The 21,277-nt window shown below is 49.0% G+C and overlaps 1 protein-coding gene and 1 long non-coding RNA gene across 2 annotated transcripts in view; one reads left to right on the top strand and one right to left on the bottom strand.

Annotated features, from left to right (window-relative positions):
• The window catches only part of CFAP61 (cilia and flagella associated protein 61), a 2,971,729-nt gene that overhangs the window by 743,412 nt on the left and 2,207,040 nt on the right, over positions 1 to 21,277 (top strand). The gene's annotated exons all lie outside the window — the stretch shown is intronic.
• Positions 1,519 to 21,277, bottom strand: part of LOC138467814 (uncharacterized) — a 213,852-nt gene continuing 194,093 nt past the window's right edge. Inside the window, exon 4 of the long non-coding RNA XR_011268148.1 lies at positions 1,519 to 5,107. This is a non-coding gene — a long non-coding RNA (uncharacterized lncRNA). The remainder of the gene's footprint in view (positions 5,108 to 21,277) is intronic.

The raw sequence follows: 21,277 nt of genomic DNA, 5'->3' as shown, positions 1-21,277 counted from the left end.
TCCAAAGCTCTCTGCCGTTCACAACTCAGACCTTGCCGTACCTTCACACAGATGCCACTGTCATTCCATTTGTGCATGGAGGCGGAACATAGAACTGGCAGTGAAGCTCATGATATATAGCATGACAGGAACATGGTGCACAAAGCAATGCTTACGGTTGCGGTCCTGAAGTCCTTTCGAAGCCGTAGTGTTCTCAGTGACTAAGAGTAGTTTTTCTGCCTGTCCTGGTGTTGGAGCAGGTTTTCTAACAAGTTGTGAAGGAAGGAGAGCTACGACTCAGAGTACTTAAATCACCAGGAAAGTAAGATTTAATTTGGACTTCTTTCTTAAAATACTTCTTGTTGAGGAATCAGTCCGGAGGGTATAAGATTAACAGCATTCATCATTGTACAGCTCTCCATTGCTCCCCAGCTAGGTTTGTGTTGTATCAAACCACATACATAAATACATACATTGCATGCCTGGATTTTGGCACGGAGAGCTATGTTGGAGTGTGTTGGGAAGGAGGGACGATCGTCCCGGACCCCCGACCAGAACCCCCAGCACTTTCGTATGAAACAAAGGCCCGGGAAGGTGCTTTAGGGGCTAAGAGAAGCCACAATGCGGGAGGGGTGTGCGCAGTTTGCTCTAGTAACGCATGGGGAGTCAAACGCCATCTTAAATAGTAGCAGCCATATTGGAATCAAGGCCTAGTTTTGCGCTGAAGCCAGGTGGCAAACCCAAGTCACATACATAGAACAAGAGTTTAAGCAGGATGGAATAGGTTGTAGCTTGGGCACCGGTGAGGAAGGCCAGAGCTCCAAAGATTCATAGACCCTTCATTGTCTCATGTTGTCAACATTTCATATCCCAGAAGGAATGCACCCTGCAAGGCCACAGGGTGGTTGACAGCTCACTGAGAAAAGCGACCCCATGAGGAGGAGGGCACGAGCCTCCGACCCTTCCTGTCCCAGCTCTAAATAATAGCACCAGAATGCTCGAGTCCCAAGACCCCAGCATTCCAAGGTACCAGTTAGTCCCAGACCTCCAACCATAAAACTATTAGACCCCCAATCGATCAGCAAAGATCTGAAAACAGGGATCCGCTGCCTTCTCCCTAGGTCGCGTGATTTGTGCTGCGAGGTTCCAGGAGGGATAAAACAACATAGCTAAAATGAGCATGGAGAACTTTCGTCAGGCGCCAATTTATCTGGAATCGAGTTATAATTTTTAGAAGCAATGGCCTCAAGGTATCCTCCTAGCCCATGTCTGCAGTACCAGGTGCACATCAGGTTAGAGATAGAGACTGTATTGTTTTTCTTCACATGATTGCCAATCAGTGGTAGCTCCACACCTGATGACACGAAAGGAGGAGCACACGTGGAAGAAGATGGACAGAGGGGCTCGGACCAATGGCCTTGCATCTCTTACGGAGCTGGTAGCCTATGGGTAGTGTAGGTGCCTTTCCCCGCTTACTACGTGTGAGAGAAAATAAAATAACCACCCCAGTCGGGGAAGGAGGCACTGAGACCCGGCTGCAAGAGTTCAAAGGATGGTTTATTTCTCCAGCTAGGAAATAACCCAAAAAACCCCTACCAAACATTTACATCATAGTTGTATATATATCAATTAAAGTAACTCTAACAAAAAGTGGTAAATGGACCCAATTGGCCAAGCGGTGTGGTGCTGTAGGTGTGGGTGGCATCTCTTCCTTCTGGTTGGCTGAGTGGCTGACGAGATGACGGACGTCAAATATCTTGTGCTCCACGCAGGTCAGGGTCCGGTCACTGTGGTCACTACCTAAACTAATATGTTGCATTCGAAAATCACTAAATAACAAATTATCTAAAACATTTTATGCTACTTTTCATATTTCTATACAAGTTACACATAATAATTATTGTCAGTACAATTGGGTCATTCGTGGCTTTAATTAGAGGCCTTGACCTTTATTGTGCAGGTAAAAAGAATCAAGCTGTGTTTCACATATCTCCTAAACTTCAAACCTATTAGTATGAGAAAAAACATATATTGTAGTAAAATGCTTAAGGTTAGTAGTGGGTGTGTTGGGTGGGTTTCGCAGCACAGGCGAGGGTCTGGCATGAAATACCTTACAGGGAGCGCAGGGTCAAGATGGCAATAAATTGTTCTAAATGGGGGTGGGTGGCTTGCACGTTTATGGGGGCGAACGAGCAGAAAGTGCTTAGCTCATCCTGGTTCACATGCTGGTTCTCATGCTAGCAGTGATCTCAGAGGAAGAAAACTGTATCATATTGGTTGTTGCAACTTTCTCCGGCTTCTGCGTGAGAATGGGAGCGCAGAGCTTTCCTTCACAGGGGGAGTGCAAGGGTAGGGGCCAGCCAGCTGCCTGCGCGCCTTGTGTGTCTCTGTCCTTGGCTGCTGCGGTGGAAGGGGAGCTGAGCATTGCTGTACTATCGCAGTGAGGCCTGTTTACCCAAGATGGAGTCGAAAGGGGGCACAAAAGATGGATGCCCCGTGTCCTGCTCAGTAGTCCCATCTATGTAGCAGTCACCCGTGGTTAACTTTACATAAGGGCAAGGGGCAATCCCACTACCGGAGGCACGTGGTCCAAGCCTTGTACTGAGGAGTGTACGGCGCGAGGGGACCTGGGGACCCCTCACTCCCATATATTCCCCCCTTTCGTTACATCTAAAGTAACAAACTACTTATCTCGTTCTTTCCGTTCTCCCTTCGGTAGCGCTCAGCTTCAGCCACAGCCTCATCCCAAGCGGGTGTACCCTTTATTGGCATCCATGCTTTGCACACACTTCTTAAGCTGTTACCTCTTCTTGCGTATTCTTCTGGGGTGACCATTAAGTATATCCCACCATCCCCATCTAAATCTATCCAAACCTCGTTATACCACAGCAAGTTCTTTGGTTCTTTAATGGTAGTGTGATGTAGACTATCGACCACGTCCCCATATTGCCTATTGATGGCAGTCATTCTATACTGCGGTGTGGTGTATTCTCCAGTTTGTACTTGGGCATCTATCATGGTAGCCACCGTTGTCTGTCGGGCCACTTTTACCATCATCATCATCGCTGAATTAGGCATATTATTTTCACAGCATCTTAGTCCCAGTTGGCACACACAGAATATTAGGAGAAGAAAGACAATAATGGGAATGAGTATCTTCGCTGCTATGTTCACCCACGATGGTATCCAGCTGAACAGATTGTCGAACCACATGTTGTTGTCTGCTCCACCTTCTGCTCTCATTCTTTCTCCTAAATTATGCACTGCTGTTATCACGTGTGACAGTGTCCCGTTATCAGCATCTGAAGTTGGTACGAACGTGCAACACGCCCCCCCAATTTTTTTGCAAACACCGCCGTCCATCGCCGTGATAAGATCTAAGACATATCTGTTTTGCATCGTCATCAGGTGCAGTGCACGGAGCTCTATTTTTATGATGTTGAATACTTCTTCAGTGTCGTTAGCCAGCTGGATGAGCTCCCAGCGTGTTATCTGCAGCCATTTCGCGTTTGTCCTTGCTTGAACGCCTGGTGCTAGAAATGATGCAAAAAATGTCTCTGCAGATGAGAAAAGCTTGTACTACTGTGGGATTTCAGCAAGGAGTTCTGACGATTTGGACGAAATATAATTGAATCTTTTGCTGCGTGACAACTTGGTTCTCAATGTTTCTTCTGACAATAGTTCGTATGCTGGGGGCTCCGTGATTGTCTCATCGGGCGCTGTTGATGGTTCAGCCGATTGCCCTGCTGCCGATATGTCAGCCGATTGGCCTGCTGTCGAACTGTCAGCCGAAGGCCTTGCTGTAAACTGAACGTGGCTCTCTGGTATCACCATTAGTGCTGAGTGAAGTGTGGCTAGGGCACAAGTGCCCCTCCAGGATGCTGGGAGATGCAGGTAAGCTCGTTTGCCACAGATCCAGTATATGTCCATTAATGCAGCAGTGCCTTTTTTTCATATCTGGTATTATTAAAGTCTTATTGCACTGCTGTGCGGTTCCCATATTCACCTTCCCTTCTCCATGGAAGCAAAGTTTGTGCGGTATTTCCCTTTGAATCTTTATGGGTCTCTCCAGGGGTGTGACCCATGTCAGCTTGGTGATATGCTGTGACCAGATGGGGATGCACGTTTCTTTTGCCCACTCATATGTTTCGTCTGGCAGCCCTCGAAGCCCCTCAGCTTTGCATTTAATCGTTTCATCATGCCACTTGTTGTCTGCATACCTTGTTCCTTTTATGATGAAAAATGGCTCTTGGAAGCAAATTACTCTTTGTCGTCTGCTGGTGCATGTTTGTTCGTTTTCCAATTTTTCCATGGCGACTCTGTGTGCCTGAAATGTCTTTTTTATTCTACACAGCATCAGATGAATCAAACATTGGGCCTCAAACAAGGGTACTTTCTGTGGAACTAACATTTTTGGGGTTCCAGTTGCATGAGGAATAAGTGAGCACACGTAGCAACTTTCATTAACTTTGCTTTGCTGCGGCGCTCATGTCTGAATACCATTTATTTGATTGGTCAGGGTGTCGGGGGTCCTCTATTTAATCTAACCCCAGATTGTGAGAAATATCATATCTGTTTTTTCCTGCCCCCCCTTTTTCTCCTCCTTCTTTTGTTTTTTAATTGGGTACCAACTCGTTGATATTTCAGCGGTGACGTGTGTATTCAGTAGTGGTTTCTGGTGCCGTGTGTGTGTGTATGCTTGTATTTCTGGAGTTAGTCAACCAATAGTAATCGTCATTTACATTCCATCCAAGCTCTATTTCCTTAGCCATAGTATTACTCAACAATGGAATAGCAGTTTTGTTCACGTGTAATTGTACATAGGGTGGTGTTGCATTTATGCTATTTGATTCAACATTATAAGTGTCCTTCAAAATGGTTGTTACTCTAGTCCATATTAGTTTAGACGCTGGTTTTGTCATATTAGCCCCGCTCCCCCCTTTGTTCATTTGCCACAAATAAAACAAAATTATACCAAATAAAATAAAACATCATTATTGCAAATAATATGGCAGCATATTTTATAACGCATTCTACATTACTTAATCTACTGGCCCTAGTGGCATCCCTATTTCTATCTAACATTTCAGCCTGCTCAGCCGTTTCATCGCATTGGCTCATGTTGAACCTATGTGGGCGAGACAAATTCGTTAAGTCATCATGAAAAGAAACATATTTGCATTTGTTCATTCTTTTTCATCTTTTTGCTCAATTAGGCATTTAACAATTTCTTTCCATTTGTCATGTAAACAATGAAGAAAAATAGAAAAAATAACACGATTCATATGAGATTTAAAAAGAAAAAAAGAAAAAAGAGAGAGAGAGAAAGACAGAATATATATATAAAAAAAAAACATTTTGCTTTTTCACTATTCTTTCCCTGTCTTAGTTGCAGTTTTCATCGTGTCAGACACTGTATGCCCTTCTCACGTCTGATAGGTGCACCCAGTATTTCAGTTCCTTCACTTTAACTGCGGTTGGGGGGCTGTACACCACTGCGTATGGACCATGAAATCTTGGTGAATTCCACCTTCTTACAAAACCTCTAACATAAATGTGTTCCCCTGGCATTAATGGCCCCTCCGGGCTATCTGCTGCCGGCATGGAGGTGTCTGTTGCTACATCTTCAGTAAATGGTGGAGAAATTTGTTTTGCTATGCTGCGCACTGCGCGCGTTAGTTGTGCTAGGTATTCTTTAAACTCTTCCCCCAGCACTGTGGCAGCCCTGTGTGCATCAGACGCCCTCCTAACAGGAGAGAGCGGCGTGTGCATTCTTCTCCCCGTCACGATTTCGTGCAGGCTTAAATGGTGATCCTTGCATGGTTGATTTCTGAGTTGAAACAGTGCTAGGGGCAGACAATATACCCAATTATTTGTCAACGTGCTGCATAATTTCGATAAATTGCTTTTGAGCAGCCCGTTGATCCTCTCCACAACTCCATTGGCCATTGGATGATAAATCGAACATAGTTTATGTTTCACCCCCAGAAGGGAGGTTACTTCTTTGAAGAGATCATTCACAAAGTGCGTGCCATTGTCTGAACGGATCACGCACATATTCCCCATCGCGAGAATACTTCTCGCACAAGGAACTTGGCAGCACATTTTGCATCAGGATGGGGACAGGGGCCCGCTTCCACCCACCGTGAAAAAGGGCATACCACCACAATCAAGTATCTCGCTCCATTACATCTTTCTCCCATATCGCCATAGTCGATATGTAGTTCTCTGAATGGACCTGTAGGGCGTGGCAAAGTGCCACGCAGAGTTCGTAATGTCATTCCTGAATTGTAAGTTAGGCATGTAATACATTCAATCACAAATGTAGACGAGTATTTGTGCAGATTGGGAACAAACCAATTCTCCTGAATGTCTGAGACGATGTGCTGTTTTACATCGTGAGCTGGGAAATGCAGTTGTTGGAGCGCTACTTCTAATAATTCTACAGGCATCACTACCTTGTCTGTTGTTTCCTGTCTCCAAATGAGATCTGTGGCTGAATGTTTACATCCTCGTTTGCCCCACAACTCCTGTTCTTCCGATGGGGCCCTTCTCTGGAGTTCTATCAATTGTGCTATGGGCGTGTTACTGTATGCTTCTGCTGGTGGTTCTGCTGTGGCTGTTTTTACAACGTACTCTGATGTTGGTGTCTTATTAAATTACGAGGCCTCCTTCGCTGCTGTGTCGGCTGCCGCGTTCCCCAATTAGACAGCGTCTGTGTTATTGGTATGGACTTGGCATTTAACCACTTCCACTACCGATGGCTCTGCTAAACCTTCTATTAGTTCAATTAATAACGTGGCATGTTGTACGGTGGACCCGTCTGCTCTTCTGAACCCTCTCCTTCGCCAACGTGATAGCCCTGAGTGAACTGTGGTGGTGGCGGCATAAGCTGAGTCTGAATATATTGTTACGGCACAATCTTTGGCTGTGTGTAACGTGCTGATTAGTGCAGTCAGTTCAGCTGCTTGTGCAGAGTAATGTGAGGGGAGGCGATTTTGAACAATCACTTCGTATGTGTATTCTTCCATGCGCACTACTGCCATCCCCACATGTTTCTCTCCTGTCTCTGAGTTTATGGATGCTGACCCGTCTATGAAATAGATTTCTCCTTCTGTAAGGGCATTTTCTCTTGCTTTGGGAATGTCATCGCCCTCTCCCTGATACGTGCTACAATCGTGTTCCTGTAAATCCTAAGTTGTGCATGGCTCTGTAAGGAATGTGGCTGGGTTCACTGTCTTGCATCTGACCACATGTACATTTGGACTGGATATTATTATTTCATAAGCAAATGCTCTCTGTGTTGAGAGTAGATTTTGATCTTTCCAAGATAGCAAATAATGAATGTTCTGCATATAGCATAACATCCCATTACGATCGTGGCACTTTTCTCAATGGGGAAGGCCGCTGCAGCGAGGGCCTGTTCGCAAGCGAAATGTCCCTGCATTACTGGGTCTGTTATTCCACTGTAGTACGGTATCTAATATTCCACTGTAGTACGGTAATGGTTTGTGGCCTAGCGATGTCTTTTGTGTCAATACTGCTGTCATCAATGTTCCATTGCTATGTAAAACAGGAAAAATTCGCTTTCATAATCTGGATTTGCAAGGACTGGGGCGTCTGCAATAAGGTCTTTTAATCGAGAGAATTGGGCAATTGTCTCAGGTGTCCATTTTATTAGGGCCCTGTTCTTCTGTGCTTCCTTCAGTGCTTGTAGCATTGGCCGTGTGTATGCTGCATAATCGAGAATCCATGCTCGGCAATAGTTACATATGCCAAGAAAATTCTGCATGTCCTTCACTGTTTTTGGTATGATAATGGCCCTCATTACGACCCTGGCGGAAAGGGAAAAACGATGGCGGAAATGCAATACCGCCATCGAATAGCGCTCGGTGCGACTATGACCCGTCACCGCAAAGTACGAAGCCATTAGCGACACCGTAGTGAACGCCAACGCTAACTGCACTAAGCACGCGCGCGCGCGCCATGCCAAACCGCAAACACCACCATGGTGCAACGGTACGCCAATTCCGACCCTAGCGGACATGTACCTAACGCCATCAGGCATGGCGGAATGGACCATTCCGCCATGGCGAGAAGTCCGGCATCGCGAATCAACCGTAAACGGCCCCACTGAGTGCCTGTACACCGCTCCCTGCCCACAAAGTACAACTCCCTGTAGGTGCAATGAAGTCACAATGCAACCATTGAAATGTACAAAGCACCCATGCATGCCAACGAACAAAAGAAACACAACAGGGGCCAATGGGAGCTGCAGGGCACAGATGGCACGAATACAGAAGCCATCCCAATGGACATGACCACAGTCCCCCCCCCCGAAACGCACGCAAACACAGGCACCTGTGACCAGCAACATTCCGAAAATAACAACATTCCACCAGTCCACCTGGCTGACCGCCATCTGTCACACAAAACCCAATCCCCCGCCCCTGAGCATGACAACATCCAAACTGTCATATAGGCAGCCCCCATCCCTGACCTCACGGGCTCAGTAGGCAAACGCGCCCAGCACAGTACCACGCAACTAAACCCCGAAGCAGGAACCCAATGCAGATCTCCTCACAATACATCGCCCCACATATAGGCACATGCCACATCACTTGCAAAGAAAAACGCTACACGGCCCAAATCAGAATAGAAATTTAATGCACAACAAAATCACCAAGCCCATACAGCCATCAGGCCATGAACTCCAAAACACATTTCACCATTGTGGGCTGCATCCGCAAGAAAAGACCAGCCACTACTTGTGTGACGCCCTGTCCCATCATGGTACACAGAGCCACAATCACGTACGAAAAGGCAAAAAGGAAGCGCACACAACCGCAGGGCCGTCCCAATGGGGAGGCACTAGTCCAGCTGAAAGGCCGAAATGTTGCTCCGAGCCACCAGTACTGCGTAAGGGCATGTGGGCCACTGGCGATCGTCCCATAAGATCGTAATGCTGCTCCACCGATTAACACGAAGCAGCAGGTGTCGGGAGTAAAATCCATCTGCAGGAGTGGCATACAGATGGCAGTGGCAAAAGGGGAGGAGATACCTGTCAACCAAAAGAAAAGAACAAGAACAGAATGGCCATCAGAACTACATTCGAACAACTCACTTCAATGAGCACACGAAATCCACAGCCATATGCATGCCAGCCCACTCCAAAGGATCATCAACACCCCAAAGCCACTTGCGACTCATAACCATCTATACCTAGGTGTAAACACCATCACGAACGAGTGTACCTGTGCATGCGTCTGCCAAAACAGAATCCATCAGATGGGAATGTTAACGTGCATGGACACAAGTGTCTGAGGGCGCGTCGAGACAGGGAGGGCTCAACAAGGCCAGATAGACGATGGTCCCACTATGGCAGCCCTGCATCACATAGCGTAGGGGAGGCGGATAGATCCCAAGAAGCCCTGTACATGGCAAACTCTGCACCAAATCACCTGCCCATGCATCCATTCATCATTCCCTCATCCCGGGATCAAAACGCCTGAATTATTACTCACATGACATTAGAAACATCCATTGAGTCTGTGCGTAATGCAGCCTGCTACATCCACAGTGCCCCAGCCCGTAAATCCAGTGTTGTGAAGTAACATGTATTTGGGAATGGCCGGCCTCATCGCCCACGTAGCTATTGCGCATCCCAAACTATTCATATCAATCATTGCTCCCTCGCCATGGGCCCTGTCTCAAGGACATAGAACAATAGAACGTTACATTTGCAGTCAGACCTGTGGGCATCTCCTCGCCGCTAGCTGGAAACCGAAAGCGCCGCCCTTCGAATTCCTCATTTGCAACATCACGTCGAAAAGGCATCTGTGGCCGTTTGAAATCACTAATTATTCCATCGAGTGCGGCTGTGTGTGAAAATGGCAACTGCCTTCACCCACAAATGGGACGCCCCGCCCGTCGTTGCAACTCGGTACAGTGATGCATGAGGGCCCACCGTTACTCGAGTACTACGTTCCACTGACCCTTCACAAGTCCGTTCGCGACTGCACAGATAGTATGGGAAACAATGGGACCACAGCAGAATGAACATATCAACCAATCTTACACGCCCATCGGGTACAAATACATGATTGCAATAGCAAGATACCATTACCCGAATTGCAGCGTAGTGCGCGGGACGTGCTCGGCCAAAGGGGAGAGCCGTTTGCACAGGTGGAATCAATCACCACAGGTGGAGGCCATACAGCCTGAAAACACATAAATTGCACAGCCAGTCTCCTCCCACAACCACAGCGAAATGCTACCGGCAGGACTCGCGATCTTGGCCCTGGGGGACCTGATAGCACTGCAAGTGCTCCGACTCCAAGAAGAAGACGAACAACAACTACAACCAGCCGCACGGAGGAGACGCAGGAGGAGGAGGAGGCCAAGGCAGGGCCAGCAAGGCCCAGCAGCACAGCCACTACCACCACGCAGGCAGCCCGCAATCCCACGCCTCCGAGCACATCCGTTCAACCTCACTGATGAGCAGATCCACACCCTCTACCGTCTGGACCGGGACACCATAGCCGCCATTGTGGACATGACACAGGCTGACCTAGTCAGCATGATAGATAGCCCAACCGCAATCCCACCCCTACTGAAGGTGGTGTCTGTACTCCACTTCCTGGCCACAGGCACCTACCAGCACACAGTCGGACAGTTGCATGGCATATCACAGCCACTGTTTTCACGGACACTATTCCAAGTGCTCGATGCCCTCCTGCAGCACGCAGACGACTACATCTCCCTACCACGCTCGGAGCAGGAAATTACGAACACAAAAGTGGGATTCCATGCACTTGCCGGCATACCGGGTTGCATTGGTGCCATCGACTGCACCCATGTTGAATTGGTCGTCCCACATGCCATGGAGGCCCAGTACCGCAACCGAAAACAATTTCATTCCCTGAATGTACAAATGGTGTGTGACTCCAACAGGATCATTACGCATTGTTGTGCCCGATTCCCTGGATCAACCCATGATTCCATGGTCTTGAGGAACTCTACCATACCACGCTACATGGAGCGACACGCAGGGTACAGATCCTGGCTACTCGGTGAGTCTCATCTCATGCATGATGATGTGGGGTATGTGATTTGGCAATGTACTGGCAGGAAGGGGGGGGGGGTGTGCGTACGTATCAATGGCATTCCACATCCTACGTTTATCGTCCACATACAGGTGATGCTGGATATCCACTGAAGAGATGGCTCCTCACACCAGTCCGGAACCCACGGGACCTGCATGAGGAGGACTACAACCATGCCCACTCACGTACCCGTGTAGTCATAGAACAGGCATTCGGCCTACTGAAGACTCGTTTCCGCTGCCTCAGCAGGTCTGGCGGGGCACTCCTGTACCGCCATGAGAAGGTTGCAAAGATGGTCATGGCATGTGTCATGCTCCACAACATGTGCGTACGTAGAAATGTGCCCATGCCCCCTGACGCTGAACTGCAAGCACCGGATGATGGTCATGATGAGGGTGGGGATGTGGCAGCACCTCAAGGAGTCTGCGAGGCACCGGAGGGCCGTGACATCCGTCAGCATCTCATTGATGTATGCTTCTAGCACTCACGCCTGGGGGCTGATACATGGACACGGGACTCGTGGCACTGCGTGTGTCTGGGACATGCACAATATGGACTGTACGCCTATGATGGCCTAGTACACAAAGATCAATGTCCACACATCTCATTGGGTGATCGTGCACTTTTTATGGCATATGTGATATCATGTTGAACACCCTATCGACCCGCCACCCAAGTGAGCCCAACACACCCCCTCCACCCTCCTACCTCCCACCCGAACACCAGTGTCCAAAGATGCTCATTGTCAGTGGCCTGTCGCTATTGCAAGCCCCCTCTGCGGGTATCAGGGGCACCCCTGCCTGTGGAGCGCAGGTTCCTCCCTGATCTACGTTGGGGGCTGCCCTGGACGGAACTTGCAACGGATGATGTGTCTGCCTGCTCACGTCCATGCATGTCCCTAAGGGTTTGCGAGAGCTCAGTGAGCACACGGCGCACTGCGGCAAGTTCGGCACATACGTCTTTGGACGTCGCATGCTGTTCCCCCCTCAGGCTCTCGGTGCTTCTCTCCATTTGGACTCTCAGGCTCTCGGTGCTACTCTCAATTTGTGCCCTTAGCGTCTCTGTACATCTCTCCATTTCTGCCCTAAGTGTCTCTGTTGATGTTTCTATGTCTGCCTTGGTGCCCCCACATTCATCGGCATGGTCCTTGAGGAGTGTGGCCATTTGCTGCTGTTGGACGATTAACTTGTCGAGGGACTGTTGCCTCTGCTGGGCCATGCCCATTTGCGGGGGTGTCACAGAGGGGCTGTTGTCCTCATGTTGCCTTGCCACAGGGCTTGGGGGGGATGGCCAGTCGTCGTCTTGTGGCTGCCCCTGCGTGGTATCCTCATGTTGTACGGGATGGGACAGACAGGGGGATTGGGACAGGTCATGGATGGATCTGACCTCGACATCCCCGTCTTCTGTGTCCGAGCATGCTGCCATCAATGGGGTGTCACCTATGGTGCTGCTGCCACCAGAGGCAGTGCCTTCTGTGGCATCCATTGGGGGGACCTGTGGTGGTGGTGTTGTGGCCATGCTGGCTGCTGGGGTGCCTGTTGATGTTCCCTCCTCTGTGCTACCACCTGATTTGTGCTGCTGCCGTGTCTTGATGCGTGCAGCTGAGGTGGAGGGTCTCTGGCCGTTGGTCTTGGCCCTCTTTGCAGGTGTGCTGGTAGGGGTGTCCTGTGGCTCGTCGTTTGGATCGGACCCTGTGGTGGAGTAAAGGAGGGCGAGGGTTATTGATGGGTCTGTGGGAATTGGAATGGCATTGTATCACATGCTTTGGGGTGGTACCTGAGGGTGATTTGGGTCGGGTCCTTGGAGGTGCTTTGATTTGTGTGTGGAGTGAGGGTGCAGTTGTTTGGCAGCCTGCAGTTTGGGTGTGCCTGCTGCACGTGTAGTGCGTGTATTAGGGGTTTTTAATTATTTATGTATTTATTGTGGGTTTTAACGTGCGCTATCAGGCCGATGTGTGTGGACCTTATCCTGGACATGTGTTTCTGTTGCACTATGTGGACGCATGGTGCTTCACATGGATGGACTGTGTGGCTTGTTATATCTGGCCCACCTACCTGAATCTTCGGATGTCTGCACTCCTTTCTCCATCCCTCCGACTCCCTCAATGCTCTCCATTCCGATGGTGGAGGCACAGATTTCTTCCCAGGGGGTCAACTTGATGGGTGATTCAGGACCTCCCCCGGTGGCTGTGGCAATGTTGCGGTTGGCAGAGAGTATGCTGCGGACGCGTATCCGCAGGTCGTCCCATCGCTTGCGGCATTGCTGTGGGGTGCGGGGTGCGGTCCCCACCGCACTTACCCGCTGTGCCACCAGAGCCCATATGGCCTTCTTGTTTGCAAGTGCCGTCCTGGTCATTTGCGTGGAGAAGACCACGGCAGCATTCTCCTGGAGGGTCTCTGTTAGCACGGTGAGTTCCTCACGGGAGAAGTGGACCTGCCGCTTGCGGTCGCACGCTTTCTTCGCTGCTTTTCCCATTTTTCTTGGTTTCGCTAGGGTGGTTGACGGGGTGGGGTGTGTCTCAGGGTAGTGTTTTTAGTGGTTGTGTGGTTTTAGTTTATTTATAGGTGTACGCCGGGATGTTTCCCGTTCCGGGCCCGTGTTTTAACTTCCGTTTCCGTATATTTCCGGCCACCGTACTTTGCGGTAGGCGCACACTGCGGTGACCGCTAGGAGGGGTGGCGGTATTGCACCTGGGGCCCCGTACGGCGGCGGTGTGGGCCGTTTTGGGGTCTTTTCCGCCATCGCGGACTTAGCACTTCCGCCATGCCGTGGTGCTCGTGCCCGATGGGTCGGAATGGGCCGCACTTTGCTCCTTCGTGCAATGGCGGAAACGCTATTTACGCTGTGGCGCTCCGGTCAGTCGATTTCCGCAAGGGTCGTAATGAGGGCCAATGTGTCGAATGCCAGCAGCTCTGTCTGGTAGTATTCTTTTTCCATCTTTAGATATTTGCTGACCGAGATATACAACGTCTGCAAGGCAGTATTGTAACTTTCCTTTGTCCACCTTGTATCCCTTGGCAGCCAATACGTTAAGCAGTGTTATCGAGTCTTCTCTACACTCTTCTTCTGTGTTGCTGCAGACAAGTAAATCTACGTACTGTATAATGGTGCTCCCTACATCCATGTTGCCGATGTCTTCTCGTAGTACTCAGTTAAAAATGCTTGGGCTCTCGCAATACCCCTGTGGGAGTCTGCGGTGTTCATATCTGCTGTTTCCTAATGTAAAAGCTGTGAGGTACTGCGATTCTGGTGCAAGTGGCACAGAGAAAAAGGCATTTTTCAAATCAAGGACAGTGAAGCAAGTTGCCTCTTTTGGTATACTGCACAATATTGATGCCGGGTTAGGCACTAATGGGAACTCTTTTTGGATGACGTCATTGAGTGGGCGGAGGTCCTGGACCATTCTCCACGCACCATCCTTTTGTTTTCTTAATCCGAAAAATCACTGTGTTGCATGGGGAAGTTGATGGCACTAAGATACCTTGACTTAGGAGTGCATCCACTGTTTCTCTAATACCTTCCTCTGCTGCTTTGGATATTGGGTATTGTTTCACACTGGGTGGGAGGGCACCTGGTTTCAGTTTTATCTTTATGGGAGTCACCTCATGCAACAATCCCACATCGTGTGGCCCTGTAGTCCACATTTCAGGTGCTGCTCTGGCCATGTCTTCCTCAAATATTGTCAGTGGGGCCTTTATGTTAGCCATGAGTGGGTTGTGTATTTCTCTGTATTGGATCATAATGTCACATGGTATGCTTATTTCCATTATTATTTCTCCATCTCCCTCGTAATCTGTAAACAATTCTTCATCAGTTATATCTTTTAGCATTATGTTTGGCCCTATACATAGCACACTTCTCCATTCACGTCCCTGCGCGTCCAGGCCTATGACCACAATGCGTTTGTTGGAAACTTGAACTGCCTCAATGTCTATAGATATAATTGTGCCTGGCACTACATCTGTTGGTGTGATTGGGCGGAATTTGAAGTCTGATGGCATTCTCCACTCTTTTTGTGTTATTTCAGGCACTACTCTGGCTAATACCTGTATTCCATAGACGAACATGTCCATGTCAATGCGGACACCTCTTATTGCAACTTCCTTTGTAATCGTGCTTATTATCAGGAGTGCTCGTACGGGGCATACCCCTGGTGTCGAGCACACTATCCCTCTTTCAGTAAAGGCTATGGTCATGTTTAACTTACTGAGCAAGTCTCGTCCCATCAAATTGATTGGTGCGTCTTCGTAATACAATAAGGGTGGGTGCACTGTTTTCCCCCCTACTGTTACATCAAGATCTTTTGTGTAAGGAACTTTTAAAATAGCCCCAGAGAACCCCTGCGTCTCCAAATTTCTTCCCGAGAGCTGAAACCGCCCTTCTGTGAGACATGATTTTTCTGCTCCAGAGTCTACCATAAAGATAAACTGCTTGTTTCCTATCTCTGCCGCCACTAGTGGTTCCTCATTTGCACTTTGTGTGGTGGATAGGACTGGACACGCAAGTACTCCCTGTGGGCTGTCCTAGTCTTGGTATCTTTGCTGACCTGGCACTGAAAAAAACGTTGTCACCTACGACCGTTACGCCACGGAATGGTGCAGGGGCACCGTTTGCGGCTGCTGCAAAAGGGTTATTATTTATGTTCCCTACTGAGTTTTGTCTTGCCATGGGCTGTAGTGCGTTTTGCTGTTGTGGCTGCTGCTGTTGCTGCTGTGGTGTTGGCTGTCTTTGTTGCATTTGGGGGTCATAGCAGTACGGGGTCATAGCAGTACTGATCTTGTTGTCCCCCTCTCCCCATTGGAGCTCCACAAGGGCTACCTGGGTGTGGGCAGCCCCATCCCTGTTCATTGTTCATGGGCTGCTGCCGTTGCTGCTGAAAATACCCTGATGGTCGCATTCTACAATCTCGTGAATAATGTCCCCATCTTCCACAATTCCAACATGACCCCTGTTGTCCTCCTCTTAGTCCTTGCCCACCATACCCTCTGTTTCCCATTCCTCCATATCCTCCCCTCTGCCCACGGTACCCACCTCTTCCTTGGGCCGGCCTGTTCTGCCACTGTGATCCTTGGCATGGCTGTTCCTCTCCTTCCACTGTCCTTGGTCCTCTCCAACCCACTGCGCTGCTATCCCAATGGGTCTTCCTCCCGCCTTTTCCTCTCCTTCATTCCTCTGTCTGCGGTTACGCTGGCAGTAAGGGCGGCAACCTTCACTAATTCCGTCTGCACTTATTTTGCTTCGTCGGCCAGCCTCTTTTGCGTGACCTCCTTTCCTTTCACTTTGATCCTCCTCCAATGGTGTACGATTATGCTCTGAATTTCAGGCCACCCTTTGGCTTCGATCCCAGCTATTTTGTCCAAGGCCTTCTGCACCTCTTTCGGCAACCCCTTTTTAATGACAAAATAAAATAAAGCTGTTGATTGATTCCATGCCGTACCAGTTTCGCTTCTCCATAAGTGTTGCACTCGCAAAATGAATTGCGCAGGGTCCTCATTCTCCTCCATCATACACTGCATCACTGCATGTAAATCTGGAACGTTTGGAAATGCACGTCGCAATGCATCCCACACTTGTGCTCGAACATTGTTGAATGGTGATCCATCGTGGCGATCACAGCTCATTGTTACTCCCGGGAACCCTGCCCTTTCCCAGATTGTGTCTGCTTGGTCCCGGATTGCTGATACTAATAAGCTTTTCACATCACCTATAGCTAACGGCACGCCTGCCGTGTTCTTCTCAAATACATGTATCCACTTACTTGCTTCTCCGTCAGAGGGGGGAGGAGTTTTAACAGGTTGTTTTTGTCCATTTGGGCCCACAAAATATAATTTGGCCTACCTGCTCCTTTATGTATCAATGGCATTTGTAGTTTCTGTTTCTTTCCTGTTTTTCTCGTTATCCCTTTTTTTGTTTTACTTACCAGTATGTTTCCTGTCCTCCCTGTTCATTGTCTTAATCTACCTTGCCATAATGGTGGTGATAGTGTGTCTGGGTAACGGTAGTTTGGCAGTGGGGAACCTTCTGCGGCAGCTGCTTCTTCGTATTCATCTAAATCATCCCATACTTCTTCTGTCTCTGACTCTAGCTCGTTATTATCCTCCCAGTTTTCCTTGGGTTTGCTTCCATGTCTTTCACCCAGATCTCCACTTTGTTGACTCTCCGGTGTGTTTGGGCGTATAATTCTTACTGACTTGTTATTCAATTGGAACAGGAACTGTCCTGACTGCCACTCTTGTTCTTGTCTTTGCTGTGATGACGTCCCTTGCGATGCTATAGATTGCCCTGATACCGAGGCTGCTGGGCTTGCATTGCTTACTGCCCCTATCGGGGGTGTGAGATCTGCCAGTGACAGCGGGGGTACCTCCCTTCCCCCTGGCAACATTTGCCCTTTGTCACATAGAGCTCTTAACCGCGTTATTTCCATTTGTGCGTGTGCTAGCTGGCAATTTAAATCACCTGTTAAACGTGCTATGTCCACAGGAGGCGCACTTGTGGGGCCGTATAGGCCTCCTTTGTCATATGGTGGAGGCTCGGGGGCTGTTGCCCCGCCCTGAGCAGTGGGGGTGGGTGGTATATACAGGGGCTCACTAAACCCTACTGCTGGCCTGGTCATTAAGGGATAGATTTTTGTTACTTCGTTCTCAGTTGTAGTTGTTGAGCACTCCCCTTTTGGTGTCCCGCTTACTTCTTCAGGTATTTTCTGTTTTTCTATCATTCGGCTGGTACCTACCTCTGCCGTGGGGGTAACTTTCTCAAACATTCGCCATAAATCTAATACTTCTCTCCGGTTCTGTAACTGTTTCCCTTTCTATCGTGCTAGCAAATGTGTTGATACTAGGTCCAACACTCTTATGTCGAATGACCCTCCTTCTGGCCAAATTGGTATAACCCCATCTCCTTTTATCTCAGTGATCCATTGATCGTGATACTTCTGTATCCTGTCACTATATAGTGGAAGGTGCTGGCAAATATGTGCCAGTGGCGTTACTCCCCCCATGGCAATGCTTCTTTTCCTTTCTTGTGTGTTCTGGTACCCTTGAGTCCCTTCCCACCTCTCACTTGATATGTCAGTTACAATATGTGAAAAATGCGTTCTTTATCAAAGCTTGCAATTATGGTATGTCACATTAGCTGTTCTTTCTGAGAGATGTTACCTGGTCACCTCTCACAATGTATTTCTTTGCCTATTATTCATTAATCAAAAAAGTTACTTCTACTGAAATACTTTAGCGTGTTCAACAAAACATGTACACAAAGCAGACCGACAAACATATAATCATGCAACATACACATGCACTGCCTGCGCGTGTTTGTTCTTTCCCTATTCCCGTTACTGTCCCTGATTTACGGGCTAGGATACCACTTCTCTTCTTCTCACTTCTTACAACACCTAATGGCCATATAAAGGATAGATCAGAAAAGCCTCACCATCACTCACACATACCCTATTCTTAACTACCTTCCCTTTGTTTGCTAATTCCCTTCTTCCCGTATTTTCCCCTTACCTTACTTTGGGGTCTTTGCAACCGGGACTCCACGTGTTCAGTCAGGTACTCCGAGGGTCGCCGCTCACGGCCGGACCTCGCTCAGGTCCGTCCCCCAACCAAGCCGTGGCCTGCCTTGGCGAGCAGCCTTTTCGATCGGGTATTCGTCAACCAGGAACCCTTGACCCTTTCTTCTTGGTGTGCACAGTCTGGTCAACCGCAGAGGCAATGGTTTTGCTGGGGGTGCCCTGGATCTCGCTGCCGGGCGGTGCAGGTCTCGAGGCACCTCTCTAAATCACGTCGCGGGGGTCACCAAAAATGTAGGTGCCTTTCCCCGGCTTACTACGTGTGAGAGAAAATAAAATAACCACCCCTGTCGGGGAAGGAGGCACTGAGACCCGGCTGCAAGAGTTCAAAGGATGGTTTATTTCTCCAGCTAGGAAATAACCCAAAAAACCCCTACCAAACATTTACATCATACTCGTATATATATCAATTAAAGTAACTCTAACAAAAAGTGCTAAATGGACCTGATTGGCCAGGCGGTGTGGTGCTGTAGGTGTGGGTGGCATCTCTTCCTTCTGGTTGGCTGAGTGGCTGACGTCAAATATCTTGTGCTCCACGCAGGTCAGGGTCTGGTCACTGTGGTCACTACCTAAACTAATATGTTGCATTCGAAAATCACTAAATAACAAATTATCTAAAACATTTCATGCTACTTTTCATATTTCTATGCAAGTTACACATAATAATTATTGTCAGTACAATTAAGTCATTCGTGGCTTTAATTAGAGGCTTTGAATTTTTATTGTGCATGTAAAAAGAATCAAGCTGTGTTTCACATATCTCCTAAACTTCAAACCTATTAGTATGAGAAAAAACATATATTGTAGTAAAATGCTTAAGGTTAGTAGTGGGTGTGTTGGGTGGGTTTCGCAGCACAGGCGAGGGTCTGGCACTTGAAAGAAATACCTTACAGGGAGCGCAGGGTCAAGATGGCAATAAATTGTTCTAAATGGGGGTGGGTGGCTTGCACGTTTATGAGGGCGAACGAGCAGAAAGTGCTTAGCTCATCCTGGTTCACATGCTGGTTCTCATGCTAGCAGTGATCTCAGAGGAAGAAAACTATCATATTGGTTGTTGCAACTTTCTCCGGCTTCTGCGTGAGAATGAGAGCGCAGAGCTTTCCTTCGCAGGGGGAGTGCAAGGGTGGGGGCCAGCCAGCTGCCTGCGCGCCTTGTGTGTGTGTCTCTGTCCTTGGCTGCTGCGGTGGAAGGGGAGCTGAGCATTGCTGTACTATCGCAGTGAGGCCTGTTTACCCAAGATGGAGTCGAAAGGGGGCACAAAAGATGGATGCCCCGTGTCCTGCTCAGTAGTCCCATCTATGTAGCAGTCAACCGTGGTTAACTTTACATAAGGGCAAGGGGCAATCCCACTACCGGAGGCACATGGTCCAAGCCTTGTACTGAGGAGTGTACGGCGTGAGGGGGCCTGGGGACCCCTCACTCCCATACAGTAGCCTATGTATAGGGTCTCATCCAACCAGCCACGCAGGTCTGCACATTATGTAATTTACGTCACTGATGTCATGATCCCGTTACGGGCCCAGGGGTGGCGAGCTAACAGGGGGGGGGAGCCCCCCTCCCATACAATAGGAAAAAGGTGGACTGGGATGGTGGCTGGCTGGCACGAGCGTGTGGGTCGGCGTAACCTAATTACAGCCCGCAGGAAAGAGCTGAGGGCAAGGGCACCGCCCATCACAAGCCAAGAAGCACTGAGCGAGTATGGCCCGTGCGGCAATTTACCTGGCACATGTACAAAGCCAACGCCCTTATGCATCTAGCTCCGGCAGGGTGTGGCACAGGACTATAAAGCCACGCCCCGGAACCGCACCCTGTGCTTAGCGTTTCTTCTGCTCCTGACAAGAGGAGTGTTTTCGCTTACCGCTCATGCGCTCAAGCTTCAGCATCCTTTGGTCCTTTAGCATCCTTCATTCCTTCAGCATCCTTTGGTCCTTCGGCATCCTTTGGTCCTTCGGCATCCTTTGGTCCTTCGGCATCCTTTGGTCCTTCGGCATCCTTTGGTCCTTCGCCATCCTTTGGTCCTTTGGCATCCTTTGGTCCTTTGGCATCCTTTGGTCCTTCGGCATCCTTTGGTCCTTCGCCATCCTTTGGTCCTTCGCCATCCTTTGGTCCTTCGCCATCCTTTGGTCCTTCGCCATCCTTTGGTCCTTCGCCATCCTTTGGTCCTTCGCCATCCTTTGGTCCTTCGCCATCCTTTGGTCCTTCGCCATCCTTCGGTCCTTCGCCATCCTTCGGTCCTTTGGCATCCTTCAGCAACCTTCAGTATCCTGGTCTTCAGTCTTTGTTTGTGGCCTTCAGCATCCTGGTCAACGCCGCTCTGTGGCGGACTCCATCCTCCTTGTATTCTGCACGGATTTGCTCCCGCCCTGGGTCTTCCAGGCTCCCCAGCTCCTGCCCTGTACGAAAGCAAGCAACTGGCTTAGCATCTGCCTTCCGCTCTCCTCTAATCAGAACCAACCCCTCATCTAAGAACTCGAGAACTTACCTGAATCCAGGAATGAGTGATCCACCCTCAGGGCTCCGCTACCAGTCCAGCACTGAAGCTCCAACTCCTGGGGGCGGGAGAAAGAACATAAGACAATTAGCAGAGACATCGCACCTGGGAGAGAGACTCTCATCCGCTTCA

Source organism: Ambystoma mexicanum, chromosome 4q (genome assembly GCF_040938575.1).
Source record: "Ambystoma mexicanum isolate Mex_15411 chromosome 4q, UKY_AmexF1_1, whole genome shotgun sequence".
NCBI classification, from domain to species: domain Eukaryota; kingdom Metazoa; phylum Chordata; class Amphibia; order Caudata; family Ambystomatidae; genus Ambystoma; species Ambystoma mexicanum.
This window is presented reverse-complemented; position numbering and strand designations above follow the sequence as displayed.